General features: G+C 46.7%; 1 non-coding gene across 1 annotated transcript; it reads left to right on the top strand.

Annotated features, from left to right (window-relative positions):
* Positions 1-3,643: 3,643 nt before the first annotated feature.
* LOC120705312 lies at positions 3,644-3,782 on the top strand. Its single transcript, XR_005687899.1, has one exon. It is a non-coding gene; the product is annotated as a small nucleolar RNA Z247 (small nucleolar RNA).
* Positions 3,783-22,710: the final 18,928 nt, after the last annotated feature.

Here is a 22,710-nt window from a genome sequence, read left to right as displayed (position 1 = left end):
TCCCCTCGCCGCCGGCGAGCCTAGCGGCCGGAAACCAGCCGGCACCGCCCTCCCTATGCCCCTCCCCTATTTTTGGCCGGCCAAGGGCCGAATTGCAAGGCCCCAAATAATTCCAGGGTCCCCGGTGTAAGTTTCCAGGGGCCTGTTTGCAAAGTTCTTTTTCCTTTTCTTTTTCAAAAATAGTGAGCTTGCAAATTCAGTTACAAATTGTAGAAAAATCATAAAATAGCAAACGAAAAAGTTTTGGAATCCTTGTAAGTAGATCTACACAGTGGAATCATAATATGATGGGTGTTATTTGATAACATTTACTATAAAAATAGATTATGCTTGTTAAGGTTTTAAATGCTAGTGTTGCTTGTGTTTTTCGTAACTGAAGTTCTAGTGCTCCAAATGATGTAAAAATTCTGTGGTAGGCTATTGTTGTGATGTGTGTGCTGTGGTAAAAATTTCAAGTTCATTGAGTGCAGTATGACCAAGTTATTGACTTAACTCGTTGAATGCTGAGTAAATGGTTTATAAATAACAGAATTTTATATATATGTATAATGAGTTTCCTCTGCCCTTGGATGGTATTCATATGCCTTCTAAACATTTAACATGGCCATGTGCTTACAGAAAATGTTGATTTGTGTCTTTATCTTGCTCTCATCTGTTTAAGTTCAATTAAAACTTGTTTTGTGGGTGCTAATTAAGTTATAAATCCTGAGCATGCAATATTTATATAATAGCCTCGTATTTGCATGTGTATTTCACTATAAATTGCTAGGCTCATAATCTATATGCATGTTTTTAGATCTTTCTTTTTCAACTTGTCTTGCTAGTTTTACATTGTTTTGTTCCGGCTATAGTTTTCTTTTTATGTTGTTAAGTAAATCCTTTTTCTGCATGTGTACTTTTCAGAAACATATTTTGTTCAGTTGTAGATCTTTCCAACTCTGTTATGATCAGTTTGTAGGTTGCTTTTGTTGGGCTTGCTGAAGTTGCTTGCTAGTGAAATAAATTGTTCTATTTGTTCTTTCTTGCTTTATATCTTTGCTTAGCCTTTTCTAAACAAGCCGGTAATGCTTTTTAGTAGGAAATACTTCAGGCTAAAATAAATTGAATGAACTCTCATATTGTAGCACCAACCCGTTTTTGCCTTTTGAGCTTGTTTGTAGTGTTTACTCGATAAATGATTGCCCAGTCATATTTTTCTTCTTAATCGTATTGCCTTGCATTACATCATGAACTCCCATGCATCAGGGTTGTTTTCCTGAAGTTCATGTACTTGCATTGTTGCCTATCATTTAGGTACGGTAGACGTACAATGTGTGGACGGGAAGCACGTGCTGACAGAACCGAACCACAAGACGGTGTTGGGTGGACGCGTCCTGAAAAGTGAAGGACCCGCTGGAGCAACCGAAGACCCGGCTCAAAGTCGGAAGGGCCCAAGGCCTTGTTAGTACTAACACTAGCTTAGTGTTACTCCTAGGCAAGCCCCGGAGCATAATCCTTAATTTTAATATTCAATGTTATTATTTAAGTATTGTGCATTTACGTTGCTAGGAGTTGTATGAAACCCTAGTATGCATGTTTCTCCCTAGGTACCTATGAGTCTCTACTAGTATACAGGTGTCGTTAGAAATGCTTTGCTAAGTAGGAACTCGGTAGAAGTCGAGTGATTCCTGTCACTCGCGAGATATAGGTCTTGTTACTTATGGAAAAGTTGCGGGAGAATGAATCAGTGAGGAAAGAAAATGGAGACCAGGCGGAGATGAATTTGGTTATGGATATGGAATGAATAGAAAGTGAGCCTCCGCCTGTGTCGATTGAGGACCGTACCGTTGTAGGCACTACTGATCGAGGATTGAACAGTACTAACCACATGCCGGAAGTAGGAGGTAGTCGAAACCGGTAAGCTAATTACCTAAATTGCGTCGGAATCTGATTCTCGACCTGCGGTGCTGGGCAAGGGTTGACGGATGGGATAGTCGTCCACGGGTTCACGCGGTGTTCGCACGTGTGGGCCTCCTCATTCGGGTGCTTGGCGGGCTTGATTCAGGCTTCGGGGTAATCGTGGGAATGGTTGCTCGGTGTGACTCGACGGATTCGCACTTGGCATGTGAGTTAGGTCCACCTTGCAATGTTAAATCGGATCGATTCGCCGTGACTCGCGAATATGAGAACCTTGATCTCTCTGTCACATCGTAGTAAAAGATGGAATTGGGAATGGAAAGTTGGGAATATGAGGTATGACTGTGGTACTCTGAAAAGATAATGTGATCAACCATGCGTGCTCTAGATGTTCAGGCAAGCCTAGTTGGTATTTGTATAATAAACTTGAGCTAAAATATTGAAAGTAAGGATTCACTGTTAGTAGTTTTTCGGCAAAATAACCCCAGAGCCAAACAGCTTTGCATATCTAGGAGTCGGCTAAGTATATACCACTAGTCGGGTAAGTCTTGCTGAGTATTAGTATACTTAGGGTTTGTTGTTATCCTGTTTTCAGGTACCTGCTGCTGGTTGAAGCTAACTAGGATTCACATCAGTGGGCTCGATGTGACGTCCTCACGACTATGTAGATAATGTTGTTTTCAAACCGAGCTTTTATTTAATTTCCACTGCATTTTGAACTTTGATGCATTACCTAAACACATTTTGTTAAGCTCTGTTTTGTAATTTAAAATTTAAGAAACTTCTGTCTGCTTGTAATCATCTTTGCTCGCCTTCGGGTGAGACTTCCAGTGTTTTCGATCCTTAACCCAACAGGCTACCGGATTACACCGTTTTAAGTGCGCGGTGACTTGATTAACACTTAAGATGATAGTTAGCGCACTTAAGCCGGTTTAATTTAGGCGGTTCTGTCACAACCTGATATGTAATACAGGCATCTCTCTCTCTCTGTATGTGTGCATGCAATGCAATTTCAAGCATCTCTTGTTAGAGATAAAAAGGTTTTATGTAACAGATAGTTTTGGATTGTGATCGGCCTGGTAGTTGTATCCTATTAGGAGATCTGTTGTAATAAGTTTAGATTCCTCTGGCCGATCTATCTCCAAGACTATATATATGTAGCATTTGCAACTTGTGACTAATTCACACGCATACACCAGAGACCCAAGTTAGGGCTTGGTGCTTCTACCTATAATCTGACTATCTTTACATGGTATCAGAGCCACTCCTCCATACATCTACAATGGTGAGTTCCTCTTCTTCGACTCCCACGCTGGGTCATCCGGTGATTGAGAAACTCTCCAAGAACAATTATGCTGTATGGAAGATTCAAGTTCTTCCTGCAGTGCGCGCTGCACATCTAGCAGGCTACCTTGACGGCACATCCGTCGCCCCTGCTGCTGAGATCGAAGATAAAGAAGGGAAGAAGCTGATGAATCCTGCGTACGCCGCATGGGTGACTAAGGATCAGAACCTCCTCAGCTATCTGTTGTCAACGCTCTCACGAGATGCGCTGGCAGAGGTGTCCACTTGTGCAATGGCGGCGCAAGTCTAGAGCACCCTGGAAGGTATCTATGCCTCCCAGACTCGAGCTAGGGCAGTCAACATCAGAATTGCCTTGGCTAACACCAAGAAAGAGAACCTGACGATCACAGATTTCGTCGGGAAGATGAAGGCCCTGGGGGATGACATGGCATCTGCTGGCACACCCCTAGGAGATGAAGAATTAGTCCAATATATCCTCACTGGTTTGGTCATGGAATACAATCCCATTGTTTCTGCAGTGCTTGCTCGTGTGGAACCAATTACTATTAACGAGTTGTACTCCCAGCTGTTGAGTTTTGAGCAACGTCTTGACTTTCTGAGTGGTGGATCCAACTCCTCAGCAAACAGTGCATCACATGGTGGAGGCTATCACGGTGGATACCGTGGTGGTCGTAACAGCGGTGGTCGTCATCGTGGTGGCCGCTTAGGTGGACGCGGATCACACCGTGGCAACAACAATAATGGTGACCGCTCCAACAATGGTGGTGCAAGGCGCCATACAGGAGGAAGGTGCCAGGTCTGTTTCAAGCCGAATCATACAGCGGCTGAATGTTGGCACATATTTGATGAGGATTACGTGCCGGATGAAAGGCACGTCGCTTCTGCTGCTGCTGCTTCCACTTCATACAAAGTTGATACAAACTGGTACACCGACACCGGTTCCACTGATCACATCACCAGCGAATTGGAGAAGCTATCTATGAGGGAAAAATACAATGGCAATGATCAAATTCATGTCGCCAACGGCTTAGGTATGTAAATTAGACACACTAGTCAAACTGTTATACATACCCCCATTCGAGATCTTGTTCTTAATCGTGTTCTACATGTCCCTGAAGCCTCAAAAAATATGATATCTGTTCATAAACTTGCTGCTGACAATAATGTGTTTCTTGAATTTCACCCTGATTTCTTTCTTGTTAAGGATCAGGCTTCGAAGAAAACTCTTCTACAAGGAAGATGTAGACGTGGCCTATACCCCCTTCCGGCTGTCTCTCCACAATCGCAGAAGCTTGCCTGTGCAGCCGCCAAACCATCATCTACCATCTGGCATAGTCGCCTAGGACACCCTTCATTTTCTATTGTTCATCAAGTTATTAGTAAAAATAATCTTCCTTGTGCTAGTGAATCAAATTGAGTCTCTGTTTGTGACGCTTGTCAGCAAGGAAAAAGCCATCAGCTTCCATATCCTATTTCCACCAGCATATCTATTGTCCCTTTACAGCTTGTGTTTTCTGATGTATGGGGTCCTGCCTCTCAATCAGTTGGCAGGAAACAATACTATGTTAGCTTTGTTGATGACTTTAGCAAGTTTACTTGGATATATCTTCTAAAACACAAGTCTGAGGTGTTTCAAGTTTTTAAAGACTTCCAAAATCTTGTTAAAAGATGTTTTGATCGAAAAATAATTGCAATGCAAACTGATTGGGGAGGCGAATATGAAAAGCTAAATTCATTCTTCAATAAAATTGGTATCTCTCATCATGTTTCTTGCCCACATGCTCACCAACAAAATGGGTCTGCCGAATGCAAACATCGACACATTGTCGAGGTTGGTCTCTCTTTTGGCCCATGCCTCAATGCCTTTAAAATTTTGGGATGAGGCTTTCTTAGCTGCTACATACTTGATCAACAGAATGCCTAGTAAAGTAATTGACAATTCTACTCCTTTAGAGTTGTTGTTTGGCCAAAAGCCTGATTATTCTGCTCTCTGCATTTTTCGTTGTGCATGTTGGCCCAACCTAAGACCATACAACTCTAGAAAGCTTCAATTGAAATCCAAGCAGTGTGTCTTCTTAGGCTATAGTAATCTTCATAAAGGTTTCAAATGCTTAGACATTTCCACCGGAAGAGTCTATATCTCCCATGATGTTGTTTTCGATGAAGGGGTGTTTCCTTTTGCCTCTCTTCATTCAAATGCTGGAGTTCGTTTGCGACCTGAAATCCTTCATGTTCCTCCATCTAGTACTGATCAAAGGGGGGAAGTAATAGCTGATCAGTTGTCTAATTTTCATGTCAATCCTGATTCAGTAATTTATTCTAAGGCTAATGATGTTTTTTTGGTGAAGAAAATGAACACAAAATCACAGCTCCACAGCAGGATAGAGAAGGCGTGGAACCTGAGGAGCAGAACGACAGCACGTCAGAATCTCTATCACCCCTCGACAGGCAGCTAGGCATATCCATCTCGGATCAGGTGCAGGCCAGTCCGCGGCAACCACATGTTATCGAGGGAGACAACGTCTCCACCTCGCCAATCGCAGTACACAGTGCGCCAATTCAGGTGGATCTGGTGGGGTTAACTGGCACCGGAACTGTGCCTGACTCTGAACCAACAAGGTCATCTATGCCAGGTCATACTGTGCTGCAGGAGCAACAAAATACTACAAGACCAGTCACTCGATTGCAACGTGGTATACGGAAGCCCAAAGTGTACAGTGATAGCACGGTCAGTGTCACACCCTGAAATTTTTGGATTTCAGGACGTGATTAAAATTAAAAATAAATCAATAATTTTCTCATAGTTTTAAATTTTTTCCCAACATTTGTTTTCTTCACAAAGAGTTTAGTGTAAAAGAAAATAAATATTGGTTGTTTTCTAAATTAAATAAGGTTGTTTTGTTTGTGTTGCATTCGTGCTGAAATGCATTGTTTTATTGTTTGTTGTCCAATTTGAATTTGAATTCTCTTGAATTTAAATTTGAATTGAATTGTTTGAATCTCTTTGTTGAAAAAAAAGAAGAAAACCTCTCTCTTCTTCCCTATCGTTTTTGGCCCAACCCACCTCCCTCTTCCTTTCTTTTCCTTCTTTCCCCGCGGCCCAAACTCCACCGCTGGCCCAACTCCCTCTCCTTGGCCCAACTCGCACCCCCTCTCCTCTCTGCCACCGATAGGTGGGCCTTACCTGTCGGGGCCGTCGTCTTCCTCCCGTGGGCGACTCGGACTCAAGGAGTCCGGCCGCCGCACGCCCCGTGCCACTCCTTCCTTCTTGGCCCGCACACCAAGGCCCGGTCCCCGCCCTATATAAGCACCGCCCCACCCCTGGGAACCCCTCTCCAACCCGCACCGCAGCCTTCACCGCGAACCCTAGCCGCGGCCGCCATTGGAGCTCGGGAGCTCCGGGCCGCCGTCATCCCGCTGCTCCGCCGCCTCCACTCAACGCCCGTGTGTCCCCGGACCTTCGCCGTAGGGTGAGGAACGCAGCGCCCCTTTCCTTTCCCTCTCTTCTGCTCTCCCTCGCGTGCTATAACTCGTAGTCGCCACAGCGCCGCCTCTCGCCGCCGAGCATGCCCGCCGCCGTGTCTGTGCCCCCGAGCCGACCCTCTAGACGCGTTCCCCATCGCGTGTAACCTCTCGCAGGCCAACCCGAGCTCGAAACGGTGCCTGGACGGCCGATTCTGGCCATCGCCAGCGAGCTCGCCGCCGCCGCGAAAGCCGCCGCTGGACGCACCAGCGCCGCCGCCGCCTAGCCTCGCCGCCGTCGCTCTGCGCCGCCGCCTGCGCCGCCGCATCGCATCCCCACCCTCAGATCTAGATCCGACGGCCGAGATTAGATCTAAACCCGAGTCAACAGCCTACATACCGGTCAACACTTGATAACTTTGCAAAAGAGCCCCTCAGTTTATAGGAAATCAACCCGCAGTCCTAACTAGTTCAAAAGTATTCACAAATCAGCCATGTTTCTTCTGTTTTAAACCCTGTGGTTTTACAAATTAGAACCCGCCATCCAGGACCCTTTCTTTTGCAAGCTAGCCCTTGAAGTTTAGGTTTAATTTCATTTTAGTCCCTGGTTTCTTCAGATCTAGCTCCTGGAAGCTCTATTTCTTCACAAATAAGCCCCTGAAACCCTGTTTTAGCCATAACTTCTTCGTTTTAGCTCCGTTTTCATCGATTCTTGCTCTCACGTGATCCTTGTGACGTGTGCAGTAGCTTTATAACCTTTTTATCCTCTGTGAGAACACTTTTTTGTGTCTCACAAATATTTTTTCCATTAGTCCTTAGCCCTTTGGTTAATCGCGACTAAATCCTTACTCATTGTTTATCCCATAGTTTCCACGTCCTAGCTCCGTTTTCCGTGTTTCTTGTGCTCTCGTAACCGTAGCAGCGAGCTCTATCCTTTAGTATGCTCTTTTAAAGCCTTTCTTTTGTTCTGGTGTATTGTTCTTAGATGTATCTTGTTGTTTGCTTTGTATGTTTGCCCATGGTTGCTTCGAGTAGAAGGATCGCTGTTCGAATATTGAAGAATCAAGTTCCCCAAGTGAGCAAGAGCTGAAGGGCAGTAAGAGTAGATTTTCATTGGTGAAAAGCAAGTGACCCTAACCATCTTTCTATCTATGCTTATATACAAGAGTACTTGATTTAATTGGAACATGGAGAACCACCCAAGAAAACCGTACAACCACAATACCATATGGCTCTGGTCTTGGCTAAGTAATTAGATGATCTATATGTCGTGCCTGGGGTGTTTGATTGGTGGATTTTGGGTTATCGATATTTGAGGAGCGGGTGAAGGAAACTTCGTCTTCAGAGGTACTGCAGAAATCAAGGGACCAGTGCGTACATATAGTGATTCTTTGTAAAGGCCTCATAGCGTCCCTATGCAATCACACCTCGAAAGTGTGGTATTGTGCCTGATCAGCACATATGCGTGGTAGGGTTCAAAGTTCTTCGGAACTTTTACGCGAATTGTGGTGAAAGTGTACAACCTCTGCAGAGTGTAAAACTGATATATCAGCCGTGCTCACGGTCAAGAGCAGCTTGGACCCTCACATGATTTTTAAACTTAAAGATGGATTTAAATCATTTTCTGGTTATTTCTTGTGGCCTTGCTGAGTACCAACCATAAGTGTACTCACCCTTGCTTACTACTGCTCAGAAGGAGAAAGTTGTGGTGAAGTCTTTTGAAGATGTTGCTGAGTTCTAGGCGTACGCAACCCCCAGTCGATTGCCTGTGAAGTTTGGAGTCTCCGTTTCCAGGATAAGCTGTATAACTTTGATAGTCTTTTATTTGTTGTTTTTTCTCTTTTACGTGATACTGTTACTGATTATTTACTTATAATGTCTCTATATGTATGAAACTTGATCCTGGCATACATATAGTTATGCATTCGATTTTGTCCTTAAAACCGGGTGTGACAGAAGTGGTATCAGAGTTGTATCGACTGTAGGACGTAAGCCTAGTTAGCAATGGTCGTTTTCTAAGATTTCTTTTGATACAAAATCTATTTCTGTTTATTCCTTGACCCCCTCCATTGAATATTCTCACTCCTTAACTATTTTCTTCTCTCAATAAGCCTTGATAACTCACTTTATTTTTCACATGATCCTCTTTTCATTTGCACTTCCTCATTTGCAAATGTAAAATCCTCTATCTTTGTTTATTGACTTACTCTCTCCTTGAAAATTTTCCTTATTTATACTTGATCCTTGGTCAATCACCCCGTTTATGATTCTCGACACCCTCTCCTTTTCTTTCTACATAAATACCACTTTGGATTCACTCCTTCACTTTTGATTCCAAGGTATCTCTTTTAATTTAAAAATATTTAGATGATTCATGCCACGTACCCCAACCCGTCTAAGTCATCTGAAGATTAGAGCTGCCAGTTCCTCATGAAGAGCCAAGTTGAAGCAATTGGAAATTGTACCACTTGTCCACATTCTTGCTCAAGTTAGATGAAGAATTCAGCTTACCACCAAGGAATCAAGACCGAGCAAGGTTATGACACTCTCACTACCACTACAATCACGAAGGTGGAGTCAACGCTGGACAAGTTGAAGGAGACACGTGTCATCAACGACAAAGCTGGAAGATATAACCATGTTTATGAGTACCCCCTTACAGCTCTATTAACAACGTTTAGCATCGTTTTGACTATGTTGACTGGTGGAATTCGGTGTTTGCATGATGATGCTTGTCTTTATGACCTTATTTGATTCGCTTCTTTGTAATGATTGTTGGTGTATTGTGGGTCTTCTACCTATAGTGACATCGGTTGCCTAGATGGGTTCTTAGGTACCTTCCATCTCCTTGTTATCTTCTATCTTTCTACCTAATCCTTTAAAGGATGTCAAGAAAGAAGTCCAAGGCAACACTGATAATAGAAACCAAGCATCTGCAATGGTCAAACAAATGAGAGAAGCTGAAAAAAAGCCTTTTCCTTTTTGCTACTCCCATTATTTCTCCTCTCCACCTTGATTAATTGAAGGAGATATCATGGACTTTACCTTGTTGATTCAACCTTCCTTTATCCTTTATTCTCTCTACTGACCTTTTCCCTACCACCCAACCAGATGGTGAGTCCCAGCAGAAAGGAGAATGAAGACTTCAACATCCCAGCCCAAACTCAGGGACTACAAGCAATGATTCCAATCAGGGTCAACATCCAACAGCATGTTATAGAGCAAGCCTCATTTCCTAGGAGCGATAACCCTGTTAGCAGTGATAATCAAGTCCCAACTGGTCTGCCAGCGTTTGATAAAGAGAAGTTATTAGCTATGCAAGCTCTTGTCTAATAAGGAAGTTTGCAGCCTAATATAGCATCACCTCATAGCATGGAGTTGACCAAAGCAAAGGTCCCCACCGGACCGGTAAAGAGGCAAGTCGCCGAAGCATGGAACCGCCAAAGGAATAAGAGAAGTCGTGGAACACTAGAGCTGGAAATGGAAAGACCACATAAAGATATTAAGACCCCAGAAATATGCCAATGTTGTGAGTACTATGGTCGTCCATGTCTCCAAGAAGAAGATAGCTTAATGACATCAGAAGAAAGGCAACGTTACCATTCAGATATCAATAGAAAGTTATCTATGCAAGATCCAAACCTAGAAGGAGTTCCTCAAACTGAAGATAGTAATCAGACTATAAATCTCGAGGATTGGACTATCACTTTCAAAGAATATCAGCCTAAAAGAAGCAAGCAGCCTAAGAAACAAATTAGTAAAACAAGCCAAGAGAAGATGGAGTTACCACAACCATTGGCAGATAACTGATATATCAGCCGTGCTCACGGTCAAGAGCAGCTCAGACCCTCACATGTTCAACTTAATGGAAATCTATGGTTAATTCAATTGTTTAATTGTTCCAAGTTACTTGTTTACTTCAGTTTTGCTACTGCTTTTATAAATGTGGGTTTGGTTCATACATGCTTAGTAAATAGCTGCTAATGACTCAATTAAAATGCTTAATGCTTTGCTCAGCCAGCCTTTATTCCTTATTGTAAGCCTTGCATGTCATTTACTTTTCCAATATACTTGCTGAGTACGACATGTGCTCACCCTTACTATTACCACATCATCCAGAGCAAGATCAGTTTGAGGAGTTTCCAGAGGATATTCAGGACTTCTAGGTGTACGTTTACCCCAGTCAGCTACCTGTGGAGTTGGAGTATCCGCTGCTAGAATAAATGCGAACTGAAACGCTTATTTATTTATATTATGACTTTCGGCTTGGTTTGTAATAAATTTAACTTCGGTACTTTATGACATTGCTACTATTATTCACTATTGTCGTCATATGTCTATAATTTGATCCTGGCGCACATATGATTATTTGCTCGGTTTTATTCCTTCAAAACTGGGCGTGACAAATAAAGATTAGAAAGATACCACTAAACAAGGAGGGAATGCAACTTTTTTGCAATTATATGGACGCTCAGAATTGTTCTTATGGTCATTGTTGAAAAATTGAATATACACTGTCATCAAATCTTGATGAACAAAGCCTGTAGGCTGAAGTGATAGTTTGAAATTGTCATAAGAACATTCAAAACCACACATGGACACAACAGTAGGGCTGAAAAAAATGAGTATTAATAAAAGACCATAAAAGAAAACTGAAAAGCCATTAATAGTTTAAAAAGCTTCTTACGATTCTCCATTGTCATTGTTCTGAAAGTGTTGCAGACGAACATACTTTATATATGAAAGTTTCATATCATAACTAATGTTAATGTTGACAGATGAGTTTTCATCATCAAATGTTATAGATGCTGTCTTGTGCCTTTTCTTCTGGTCAATTGGACTGGAACTCATTGTTGCCTTCCTTTTAGCATATACTACAGTTAGAATGTTATGAATAATCAATAGGATGATACTACTAAGAAAAATAGTGAGATAGTAGCACAAAAAAGAAATGTTGAAAAAATCTGATCATGAAAGAAATGTTGTGCAGCACCAAATAGTTTGTCACACTCATCAAATGGAATATCATCATGTACTGGAGCACTTTTGTAACACCCTAATTTTAAATTTCAGTATTTATTAATAAATTAATTGGCTTTATTTAATTTTCTAAGGTTTATTGTGTTTAGTTGGCATTTAAATCTAATTTTTGTTCCTAATTAATTAAAATTTATCATAGGTTTAAATTTTTGTTGCATTCATGCTGGTGCATACTTTTATTTGAGTGTGGTTTGAATTCAAATTTGAATTTGAATTCAAACTTTGTTTGAATTAGATTTAGAAAAGTAAGAGAAATAGAAAGGGAAAATAGAAAACAAACCCAAAACCCAACACCCAGCCTGGCCCGCGGCCCATCCTATCTCCCTCTTCCCACTCGGCCCAGCCCAACCCGCAACGGCCCGCTCCCGCCCCGCCCAGCCTGAGCCGGCCCAGCCAGCAGCGCCGCTCCCCCGGCCCAGTGCGCGCTCCGCACAGGCCCGCTTGGCCCCGCTCCGCACGTCACCCGTCCCTCCCGTCTCGCTGACGCTTCGGCCCACCTGCCAGCGCTGGGCCCACCCGTCAGCCGCAGCCGCGTCGCCCGCACGCGTTCCCCGCCCCGTCTCGCTGCGCCCCCGGGCCCGCCTGACAGATCCGTCTCCCCCGCGCAGCGCAACTCCCGGCCGGGAATCTCGCCGTGATTCCCCGCCCGGGCGCGCACGCCAAGGGTGCTCCGCCGCCCTATAAATACCGCCCACGGACCCCCCTGCACCCATCCACCTCGCGCGCCGCCCGCAAACCCTAAGCTGCGCCACCCGTGCTCCCGGAGTCGGAGCAGAGCCCTCCTCGCCGCCGGTACGTGTTTCCGCCGCCGCAATTCCACGCCACCGGGTCCGCTCTGTGTCTCTTGACCCCCGTAGCGCCTCTGCAGGGACTCCACGCGGCGATCCAAGGGATCCAGGGACCCGGAGAGTCCCCACAACGGCCTGTCCGCGTACAGCCCGGAGCGCCGCCGCCGGACTTCGCCGTCAACACCCTGCGCCGGTCTTTCCCCCAATTCCAACCCTCGGTGAGCACTAGCCTGGTTTTATTTTGCTTTTGCGCTAGCTGCTTTAGCCTGTAGCGCACCCCAGAGGCCGCGCGAGCTCGCTCCGGCGATGCGCCACCGCGCCGTCCGCTCCTCGCCATGGCGAGCCTCAGCCGAGCCTACCTGAGCCCCGGAAAACCCCCCTGTGGATCACGCATGTTGCGTAGAGTCCTCCCGACCCAAAAACCCGCCGATTCGACCCCAGGATGGCCGATTTCGGGCGTCTCCGGCGAGCCGCCGCCGCGGGAGCAGAGCTCCGGCGAGAACCCACCGCTGCTGCGCGCCCAACCTCCCTGGACCGCCCAATCTGAGATGCACGACCTAGATTAGATCGTGCCTGGATTAGATCCTAGCCCTCAGATCCAGATCTGACGATCCAGATCGGCGCGTACCGCTTCGCCCTGCCCATTTTGTTAAAGAACCCCTGTTTTATCCTGAAATCAACCCGCGGTCCTAGCCCTTTCAAAAATATTTACAGTTGGACCCTGTTTTTAACAAATAAACCCCTGAGCTTCCTAGAATTTAAACCCGCAGTCCAGGCTTGAAGTTTTTGCGCGTCAGCCCTTAGAATTAATGTTTAATTACGTTTTAGCCCTCGGTTTTAGCAGAAAAGCCCCTGGAACTTCAGTTTTATTACAAATAAGCCCCTGAACCTTGTTTTTAGCCCAGAAAATGCGTTTTAGCTCCGTTTTTAGCGTTCTTTATATCCACGCGATCGTTGTAACGCGTAGAACAGTATTAGACTAGTTTAGTGTGCTGTTTTTATGTATTGATGTACTGTTTCTTAGTTTTTATTAATGTTTGTTTGTATGCTTATTTTCGTGCATTGTTTTGGCCATGTGTTCGTGAGTAGACGCTGATCCAGTTGAGGAGCCCCAGTACCAGTACCCGGAGCAGCCGTCTTCCGAGCACTTTGAGCAGCAGCCAGAGCAGTACGAGGAAGGCAAGTATAACATGAACAACCTATCACTTTAATTACAATTTCATACTGCATTTTATACTGTGTACCTATAAGGACTTTCCTAGCCACTTTATATCCTTTATATATACCTTTGGGTTGCATTTTGGTTAGTTGTGCTAGGTTGCTGCGCTATAACACACTTTGGTCCTTATAATTAAATTGATTAATATTTTACTTGAACTTAATTCTGAGAGTGGCACTCTGTGTGGCTTGAGTGGCTCACGTCTCGTTAAAAGATGTTTTTGTAGAAACATGGTTTAGGGGGCCAGCACGGTGCTTAGTGCTTGGTTGGCCACTCTCCATAAGGACCGGTTCATAGAGCGACAACCTGGGACAACAGCGCTACCACAAGGCTAGAATGGGATAGACTTGGCGTAATAACTAGATCTTTTTGGTTTGGAGTAACTTACCTGCGGGGCAAGAGTAGTAAGCTTCAATGGTCCCTGCTCCTCCGGCTTGGTCTGTGCTTGGATTGCGCTCCTGTGCTTGTACCCCCGGAGGTGGGCCCCATCGTCGCCGACCTAACTCTCGCGGTTACGCCTTACCAACGAGATTCTTTCTAAAGGCCTCGTAGTGAGTCGCTGGCCATCTCACCTAAGGAAGTGTGATGAACAACTGGCGTAGCTCACGACTTGTGGGTAAAGATGTGCAACCTCTGCAGAGTGTAAAACTGGTATACTAGCCGTGCTCACGGTTATGAGCGGCCCAGATCCTCCTTTTGATTAGTGAAGTTATCTCTTTCCGACGAGGGAGGTGCTTCTCGGGGTTTACCTTGGTGGCTTGGTCTTGGTTTTGGTTCTCAGTAGTATCTTGACTAAACTTGATTAATTACTATGTAACTGGGTTAATGGTAATTCATCAACTCGTAGTAAATAGCTTTAATAAAATTTTGCCAACACTTAAAAGCTAATGCAGTTGAGTCAGCCAGCCTAGAGCCTCATAGTTTGTGTTATACTTGTTGAGTACAAGTTGTGTACTCACCCTTGCCTCTTCTCTACTATTTCCTCTTGGCTACGCTACTGCTGCTCAGTTCCTGCCGACACGAGGGAGTTCGTCCAGCGCTACCAGGACTACGAGGACTTCTAGGTGCTTCGTCTCCCAGTCGACGTCCCTGTGGCGCCCTGCTTCAGCTTCGGAGAGCTTTTACCGTATTTTTGTACTTCGCTTCCGCTGTATCAGACATTTTGTCATTATTGTAATAAATAACATTCGTATTCGCTTTATTATGTCTTTTTACGTGATATGTGCTATGATATACTGTTCATTCTGTTGTATATACGTGTGACTTGATCCTGGCACGTATATGATTGCTCGGTTTATGTTCTTTTATAAACCGGGTGTTACAGAGTGGTATCAGAGCCATATCGACTGTAGGACGAAGCCTAGATAGAACTGGTCGAGTTTTAGGACTTCTTCTCACCAATCCTTGCTTGCTGAAACTATTTTACTATTATACCCCTTGACTTCTTTGACTTTTTACCCTTCTTGCCTTGATTTCTCTCTCTGAAGAATAGTTTCGTAGATTTTGGCCTGAATCAGTCATCTGACCACCATGAGCATAGCTAGGTGACCCTTTTATAATAATACGATAGCACGTTCTGCGACGCGTTGTGTTAGTCGAGTCTTTTGCTAAACTCGGCTAAGTTGTGAAAATTGTCTGCTTGTTATTATGCTTCATGTTTGATTTGGATTTTTGAATGATTGCATAGCTTAGTAGTTTAAATTTGTTTAATGAAAATCAGTTTTAAGTTAAAGTTAATTAATTAATAAAACGAGTTAGATCGTTGGGGGTAAAACAGTCAACTCTATCCTGTCTACTTTATCATGGCTGAGTCTTTTTCCACAAAGAGTTATCATATCCATCTGAATTTATTCCTGCAATATCCTTACTCGTGAAATCTTTTGTTCAAATCAGATGGTGAACACCAGGAGCACCGGTTCCGGTTCTGGCCAGCAGCAGGGTCAGAACAACCAGGGTACTGGGATCCCGATGCCTCCACCCTTGACTCCGGAGCAGTACTTCCAGCTCCAGATGCAGATGATGGCTACCCTGAACAACACTGTTCAGGCTCTTCAGCACGCTCACACTCAGCCTCCGCCTCCTCCACCGCCGCAGCCTCGCGACAGGCGTGCTGAGTTCCTGAGGGGTCACCCGCCGACGTTCTCTCACACGTCCGACCCTCTTCAGGCTGACGACTGGCTCCGTGCAGTGGAGCGTCAGCTGGACATCGCCCAGTGCGATGATCGTGAGCGTGTCTTGTACGCAGCAGGACAGCTGCGAGGGGCAGCTTTGGACTGGTGGGAGTCCCACCCGGTCCATGACCGCGAGTCTCTCACTTGGCTCCAGTTCAGGGAGCGCTTTCGCAGCCACAACGTCCCCGCGGGCGTTATGAAGATGAAGCAGAAGGAGTTCCTTGCACTGAAGCAGGTAATCTTAAATATAATCATTCAGCGGTTTCTTTTGAGCTAATGCCCCTTGTTCTATCCTTATGAATCTTGAGTTAATCTTCCGATATCCATCTGTCTTTGTGAATTCAGGGGACTATGTCGGTCACGGAGTATCGTGATCGCTTTCTTCAGCTGGCACGCTACGCCCCTGCCGAGGTTGCGGATGACCGCAAGAAGCAGGAGCACTTCATGGAGGGTCTTGAGGACTACCTCCAGTACGCGCTGCTCAACCTTCGCTTCGACGACTTCAACCATCTGGTTGACAGTGCGCTCAACACTGAGCGTAAGCACCTGGAGATGGAGGACAAGAAGAGGAAGGTTGTCCCCGTTGCTTCCGGCAGCAACACTCGTCCACGACTCCAGCAGCCTCAGCCGTACCAGCAGCAGTACCGGCCTCCTCAGCAGTACCAGCAGAGGCCACCGCAGCAGTACCCGCCTCGACAGCAGCAGGCCGGTCAGGGCCCGAGGTTACCGGCACCTCCGGCTCGTGCTCCACCAGCTCCACCAGCACCGCAGGCTCCACGTCCGGCAGCTCCTACCGGACAGCAGGCTCAGGGACCTCCTCGCACCTGCTTTCACTGCGGCCAGCCGGGGCACTACGCCAACGCTTGCCCCCGGAAGGCGCAGGCGGGACAGCAGGGGCGCCCAGCTCAGCCCAGGGCGCCAGCACAGGGAAGGGTGAACCACGTGACGGCCGAGTCAGCGGCCGAGGCTCCCAACGTGGTTATTGGTACGTTCATGGTTAATTCATATCCAGCTACAGTGCTTTTTGATACTGGTGCTACGCATTCCTTCATTACTCAGTCTTTTGTCGAGCATCATGGTATTCATACTAGCACATTAAAGAGGTGCCTATTAGTATCTTCACCGGGAGGACAGTTGAGGTCTCATACTTACTGCCCGAGAGTCAGTGTTTCTTTGAGGGGAGTAGAGTTCTGTACTGATCTGATGGTGCTAGACACCAAGGGCATTGATGTCATTCTGGGAATGGAGACTCTGGCCAAATGGGGAGTTCGTATAGATTGTGCTCAGAGGACAGTCCTGTTATCAGCTTCCAGTGGCCAAGAGGTTGTTATCAGTGCAGTAGAGCCTTCTGGATTTCTTCATCAGATGGAGGCTAGACCCACGGACGGTATTCGCGTGGTGTCTGAATTCCCGGATGTCTTTCCGGATGATTTGCCAGGTATGCCGCCTGAACGCGCCATTGAGTTTTGTATTGATCTCTTGCCTGGCACAGCTCCTATTGCAAAGCGGCCCTACCGTATGGCGCCTATAGAGCATGAAGAAGTTAAGAAGACTATTGATGAGTTGCTAGCCAAGGGCTATATCCGTCGCAGCTTCTCTCCTTGGGCTTTTCCGTTGTTGCTGGTAGATAAGAAGGATGGCTCGAAGAGGATGTGTGTGGATTATCGTGAGCTGAATGCAGTCACTATCAAGAACAAGCATCCACTGCCCCGTATTGAGGATCTCTTCGATTTGCTTCGAGGTGCTCGTATATTCTCGAAGATTGATCTTCGTTCGGGTTATTTTCAGCTGAGGATCCGTCCTGGGGATATTCCGAAGACGGCATTCACCTGCAAGTACGGGCTATATGAGTATACAGTCATGTCCTTCGGCTTGACTAATGCCCCGGCTTTCTTCATGCATCTGATGAACATGGTCTTCATGGATTATCTGGATGTCTTCGTGGTGATTTTCATTGATGATATTCTGATCTTTTCCAAGACAGAAGAAGAGCATGAGGAGCATCTGAGACTCGTATTGCAGAGATTGAGGGAGCATCAGCTGTATGCCAAGTTCAGCAAGTGCGAGTTCTGGATTGACGAGGTGCCATTCCTCGGTCATGTTATCTCTCAGGGAGGCATTGCTGTTGATCCGAGCAAGGTGAAAGATGTGCTCGAGTGGGAGACACCACAGACAGTGAAGGAAGTCAGGTCTTTCTTGGGCTTAGCAGGATATTATCGGAGGTTCATCGAGAATTTCTCCAAGATCGCGAAGCCTTTGACTTCCTTGCTAGAGAAGAATGTGGCTTTCGTATGGACTGATGAGCGTCAGATGGCCTTTGATGAGCTGAAGAAAAGGTTGACTACGGCGCCAGTCCTCACTCTGCCAGACCAGACGAAGAGGTTCACGGTATATTGTGATGCTTCGAAGGATGGTCTTGGGTGTGTTCTGATGCAGGAGGGCAGAGTGATAGCTTATGCTTCACGGCAGCTACGCCGGCATGAGCTGAATTATCCTACTCATGATCTTGAGTTAGCCGCAGTTGTGCATGCTCTGAAAATTTGGAGGCATTACTTGTATGGGCAGCGGTGTGATATCTACACTGATCACAAGAGCCTCAAGTATATTTTCACGCAGAATGAGCTGAACATGCGGCAGAGAAGATGGCTAGAGTTGGTCAAGGACTATGATCTGGAGATTCACTATCATCCGGGCAAGGCCAATGTTGTAGCAGATGCTTTGAGCAGAAGAAGTTATGTCAACATGGCCGTGGCTTTCCAGATGCCTCCAGAGTTATGCGAGGAGTTCGAGCAGCTGAGTCTGGGTTTCTTGCATCATACCTCCAGTGCAGCATTTGAGGCAGTACCGACTCTAGAGTCAGAGATCAGGCAGCATCAGAAAGATGATGAGAAGCTGCAGGAGATCCGTGAGTTGCTCAAGAAGGGCAAGGCTCCTCATTTTAGAGAGGATGATCAGGGTACCTTGTGGTACAAGAACCGGATTTGCGTGCCTGATGTGCATGATCTCCGGAAGTTGATTCTGAGCGAGGCCCATGATACAGCATACTCTATTCATCCGGGCAGCACGAAGATGTACTATGATCTGAAGGAACGTTTCTGGTGGTATGGGATGAAGCGTTCAGTGGCAGAGTACGTGGCTATTTGTGACACCTGTCAGCGTGTCAAGGCTGAGCATCAGAGGCCAGCAGGTCTGTTACAGCCTTTGAAGATTCCAGAGTGGAAATGGGAAGAAATCACTATGGACTTCATTGTTGGATTGCCTCGTACTCAGAAAGGGTACAACTCTATTTGGGTAGTAGTGGATCGTCTGACGAAGGTTGCTCACTTCATTCCAGTGAACACTACTTACTCCGGAGCTAGACTTGCAGAGTTGTACATCTCTCGGATTGTCTGTTTGCATGGTGTGCCGAAGAAGATCATATCTGACAGAGGGTCTCAGTTCACTTCTCGGTTCTGGGAGCAGCTCCATGATTCTCTGGATACGAAGCTGCGTTTCAGTACGGCTTATCACCCTCAGACAGATGGGCAGACAGAGAGAACCAACCAGGTGTTGGAGGATATGCTGAGAGCTTGTGCTATTCAGTATGGTACTAGTTGGGATAAGTGCCTGTCTTTTGCCGAGTTCTCATATAACAACAGCTATCAGGCCAGTCTAAAGAAGTCCCCATTTGAGGCATTGTATGGCAGAAAGTGCAGGACTCCTCTCTATTGGGATCAGATTGGTGAAAAGCAGCTCTTTGGCCCTGAGATCATAGATGATGCAGAGCAGATGGTCCAGGCAGTGCGAGAGAATCTGAGGATTGCACAGAGCAGACAAAAGAGCTATGCTGATGGCAAACGGAGAGATCTGACTTTCAGTGTCGGTGATTATGTGTATCTGAAGGTGTCTCCGATGAGAGGAATCCGCAGATTTAATGTCAAAGGGAAGTTAGCACCTCGTTATGTGGGGCCATTCAAGGTGCTAGAGCGGAAAGGCGAAGTTGCTTATCGCCTGGAGTTACCTCTCAGTCTCTCAGGAGTTCATGATGTCTTCCATATATCTCAGCTGAAGAGGTGTTTGCGAGTACCCGAGGAGCAGGCACCCCTGGATGGAGTCGATGTCCAGGAGGATCTGACTTATACCGAGCATCCGGTGAAGATTCTGGAGACATCAGAGAGGGTTACTCGGAACAAGCGCATCAAGATGTGCAGAGTTCAGTGGAGTCATCACAGTGAAGCTGAGGCTACATGGGAGCGAGAAGATGAGTTGAAGAAGACCTATCCAGATCTCTTTGCTAGCCAGCCCAGCTAAATCTCGGGACGAGATTTCTTTAAGGGGGTAGGGTATGTAACACCCTAATTTTAAATTTCAGTATTTATTAATAAATTAATTGGCTTTATTTAATTTTCTAAGGTTTATTGTGTTTAGTTGGCATTTAAATCTAATTTTTGTTCCTAATTAATTAAAATTTATCATAGGTTTAAATTTTTGTTGCATTCATGCTGGTGCATACTTTTATTTGAGTGTGGTTTGAATTCAAATTTGAATTTGAATTCAAACTTTGTTTGAATTAGATTTAGAAAAGTAAGAGAAATAGAAAGGGAAAATAGAAAACAAACCCAAAACCCAACACCCAGCCTGGCCCGCGGCCCATCCTATCTCCCTCTTCCCACTCGGCCCAGCCCAACCCGCAACGGCCCGCTCCCGCCCCGCCCAGCCTGAGCCGGCCCAGCCAGCAGCGCCGCTCCCCCGGCCCAGCGCGCGCTCCGCACAGGCCCGCTTGGCCCCGCTCCGCACGTCACCCGTCCCTCCCGTCTCGCTGACGCTTCGGCCCACCTGCCAGCGCTGGGCCCACCCGTCAGCCGCAGCCGCGTCGCCCGCACGCGTTCCCCGCCCCGTCTCGCTGCGCCCCCGGGCCCGCCTGACAGATCCGTCTCCCCCGCGCAGCGCAACTCCCGGCCGGGAATCTCGCCGTGATTCCCCGCCCGGGCGCGCACGCCAAGGGCGCTCCGCCGCCCTATAAATACCGCCCACGGACCCCCCTGCACCCATCCACCTCGCGCGCCGCCCGCAAACCCTAAGCTGCGCCACCCGTGCTCCCGGAGTCGGAGCAGAGCCCTCCTCGCCGCCGGTACGTGTTTCCGCCGCCGCAATTCCACGCCACCGGGTCCGCTCTGTGTCTCTTGACCCCCGTAGCGCCTCTGCAGGGACTCCACGCGGCGATCCAAGGGATCCAGGGACCCGGAGAGTCCCCACAACGGCCTGTCCGCGTACAGCCCGGAGCGCCGCCGCCGGACTTCGCCGTCAACACCCTGCGCCGGTCTTTCCCCCAATTCCAACCCTCGGTGAGCACTAGCCTGGTTTTATTTTGCTTTTGCGCTAGCTGCTTTAGCCTGTAGCGCACCCCAGAGGCCGCGCGAGCTCGCTCCGGCGATGCGCCACCGCGCCGTCCGCTCCTCGCCATGGCGAGCCTCAGCCGAGCCTACCTGAGCCCCGGAAAACCCCCCTGTGGATCACGCATGTTGCGTAGAGTCCTCCCGACCCAAAAACCCGCCGATTCGACCCCAGGATGGCCGATTTCGGGCGTCTCCGGCGAGCCGCCGCCGCGGGAGCAGAGCTCCGGCGAGAACCCACCGCTGCTGCGCGCCCAACCTCCCTGGACCGCCCAATCTGAGATGCACGACCTAGATTAGATCGTGCCTGGATTAGATCCTAGCCCTCAGATCCAGATCTGACGATCCAGATCGGCGCGTACCGCTTCGCCCTGCCCATTTTGTTAAAGAACCCCTGTTTTATCCTGAAATCAACCCGCGGTCCTAGCCCTTTCAAAAATATTTACAGTTGGACCCTGTTTTTAACAAATAAACCCCTGAGCTTCCTAGAATTTAAACCCGCAGTCCAGGCTTGAAGTTTTTGCGCGTCAGCCCTTAGAATTAATGTTTAATTACGTTTTAGCCCTCGGTTTTAGCAGAAAAGCCCCTGGAACTTCAGTTTTATTACAAATAAGCCCCTGAACCTTGTTTTTAGCCCAGAAAATGCGTTTTAGCTCCGTTTTTAGCGTTCTTTATATCCACGCGATCGTTGTAACGCGTAGAACAGTATTAGACTAGTTTAGTGTGCTGTTTTTATGTATTGATGTACTGTTTCTTAGTTTTTATTAATGTTTGTTTGTATGCTTATTTTCGTGCATTGTTTTGGCCATGTGTTCGTGAGTAGACGCTGATCCAGTTGAGGAGCCCCAGTACCAGTACCCGGAGCAGCCGTCTTCCGAGCACTTTGAGCAGCAGCCAGAGCAGTACGAGGAAGGCAAGTATAACATGAACAACCTATCACTTTAATTACAATTTCATACTGCATTTTATACTGTGTACCTATAAGGACTTTCCTAGCCACTTTATATCCTTTATATATACCTTTGGGTTGCATTTTGGTTAGTTGTGCTAGGTTGCTGCGCTATAACACACTTTGGTCCTTATAATTAAATTGATTAATATTTTACTTGAACTTAATTCTGAGAGTGGCACTCTGTGTGGCTTGAGTGGCTCACGTCTCGTTAAAAGATGTTTTTGTAGAAACATGGTTTAGGGGGCCAGCACGGTGCTTAGTGCTTGGTTGGCCACTCTCCATAAGGACCGGTTCATAGAGCGACAACCTGGGACAACAGCGCTACCACAAGGCTAGAATGGGATAGACTTGGCGTAATAACTAGATCTTTTTGGTTTGGAGTAACTTACCTGCGGGGCAAGAGTAGTAAGCTTCAATGGTCCCTGCTCCTCCGGCTTGGTCTGTGCTTGGATTGCGCTCCTGTGCTTGTACCCCCGGAGGTGGGCCCCATCGTCGCCGACCTAAC

Source organism: Panicum virgatum, chromosome 4K (genome assembly GCF_016808335.1).
Source record: "Panicum virgatum strain AP13 chromosome 4K, P.virgatum_v5, whole genome shotgun sequence".
Taxonomy (NCBI): domain Eukaryota; kingdom Viridiplantae; phylum Streptophyta; class Magnoliopsida; order Poales; family Poaceae; genus Panicum; species Panicum virgatum.
The sequence above is the reverse complement of the archived record's forward strand: the minus strand, read 5'-3'. Positions and strand labels throughout refer to the sequence as shown.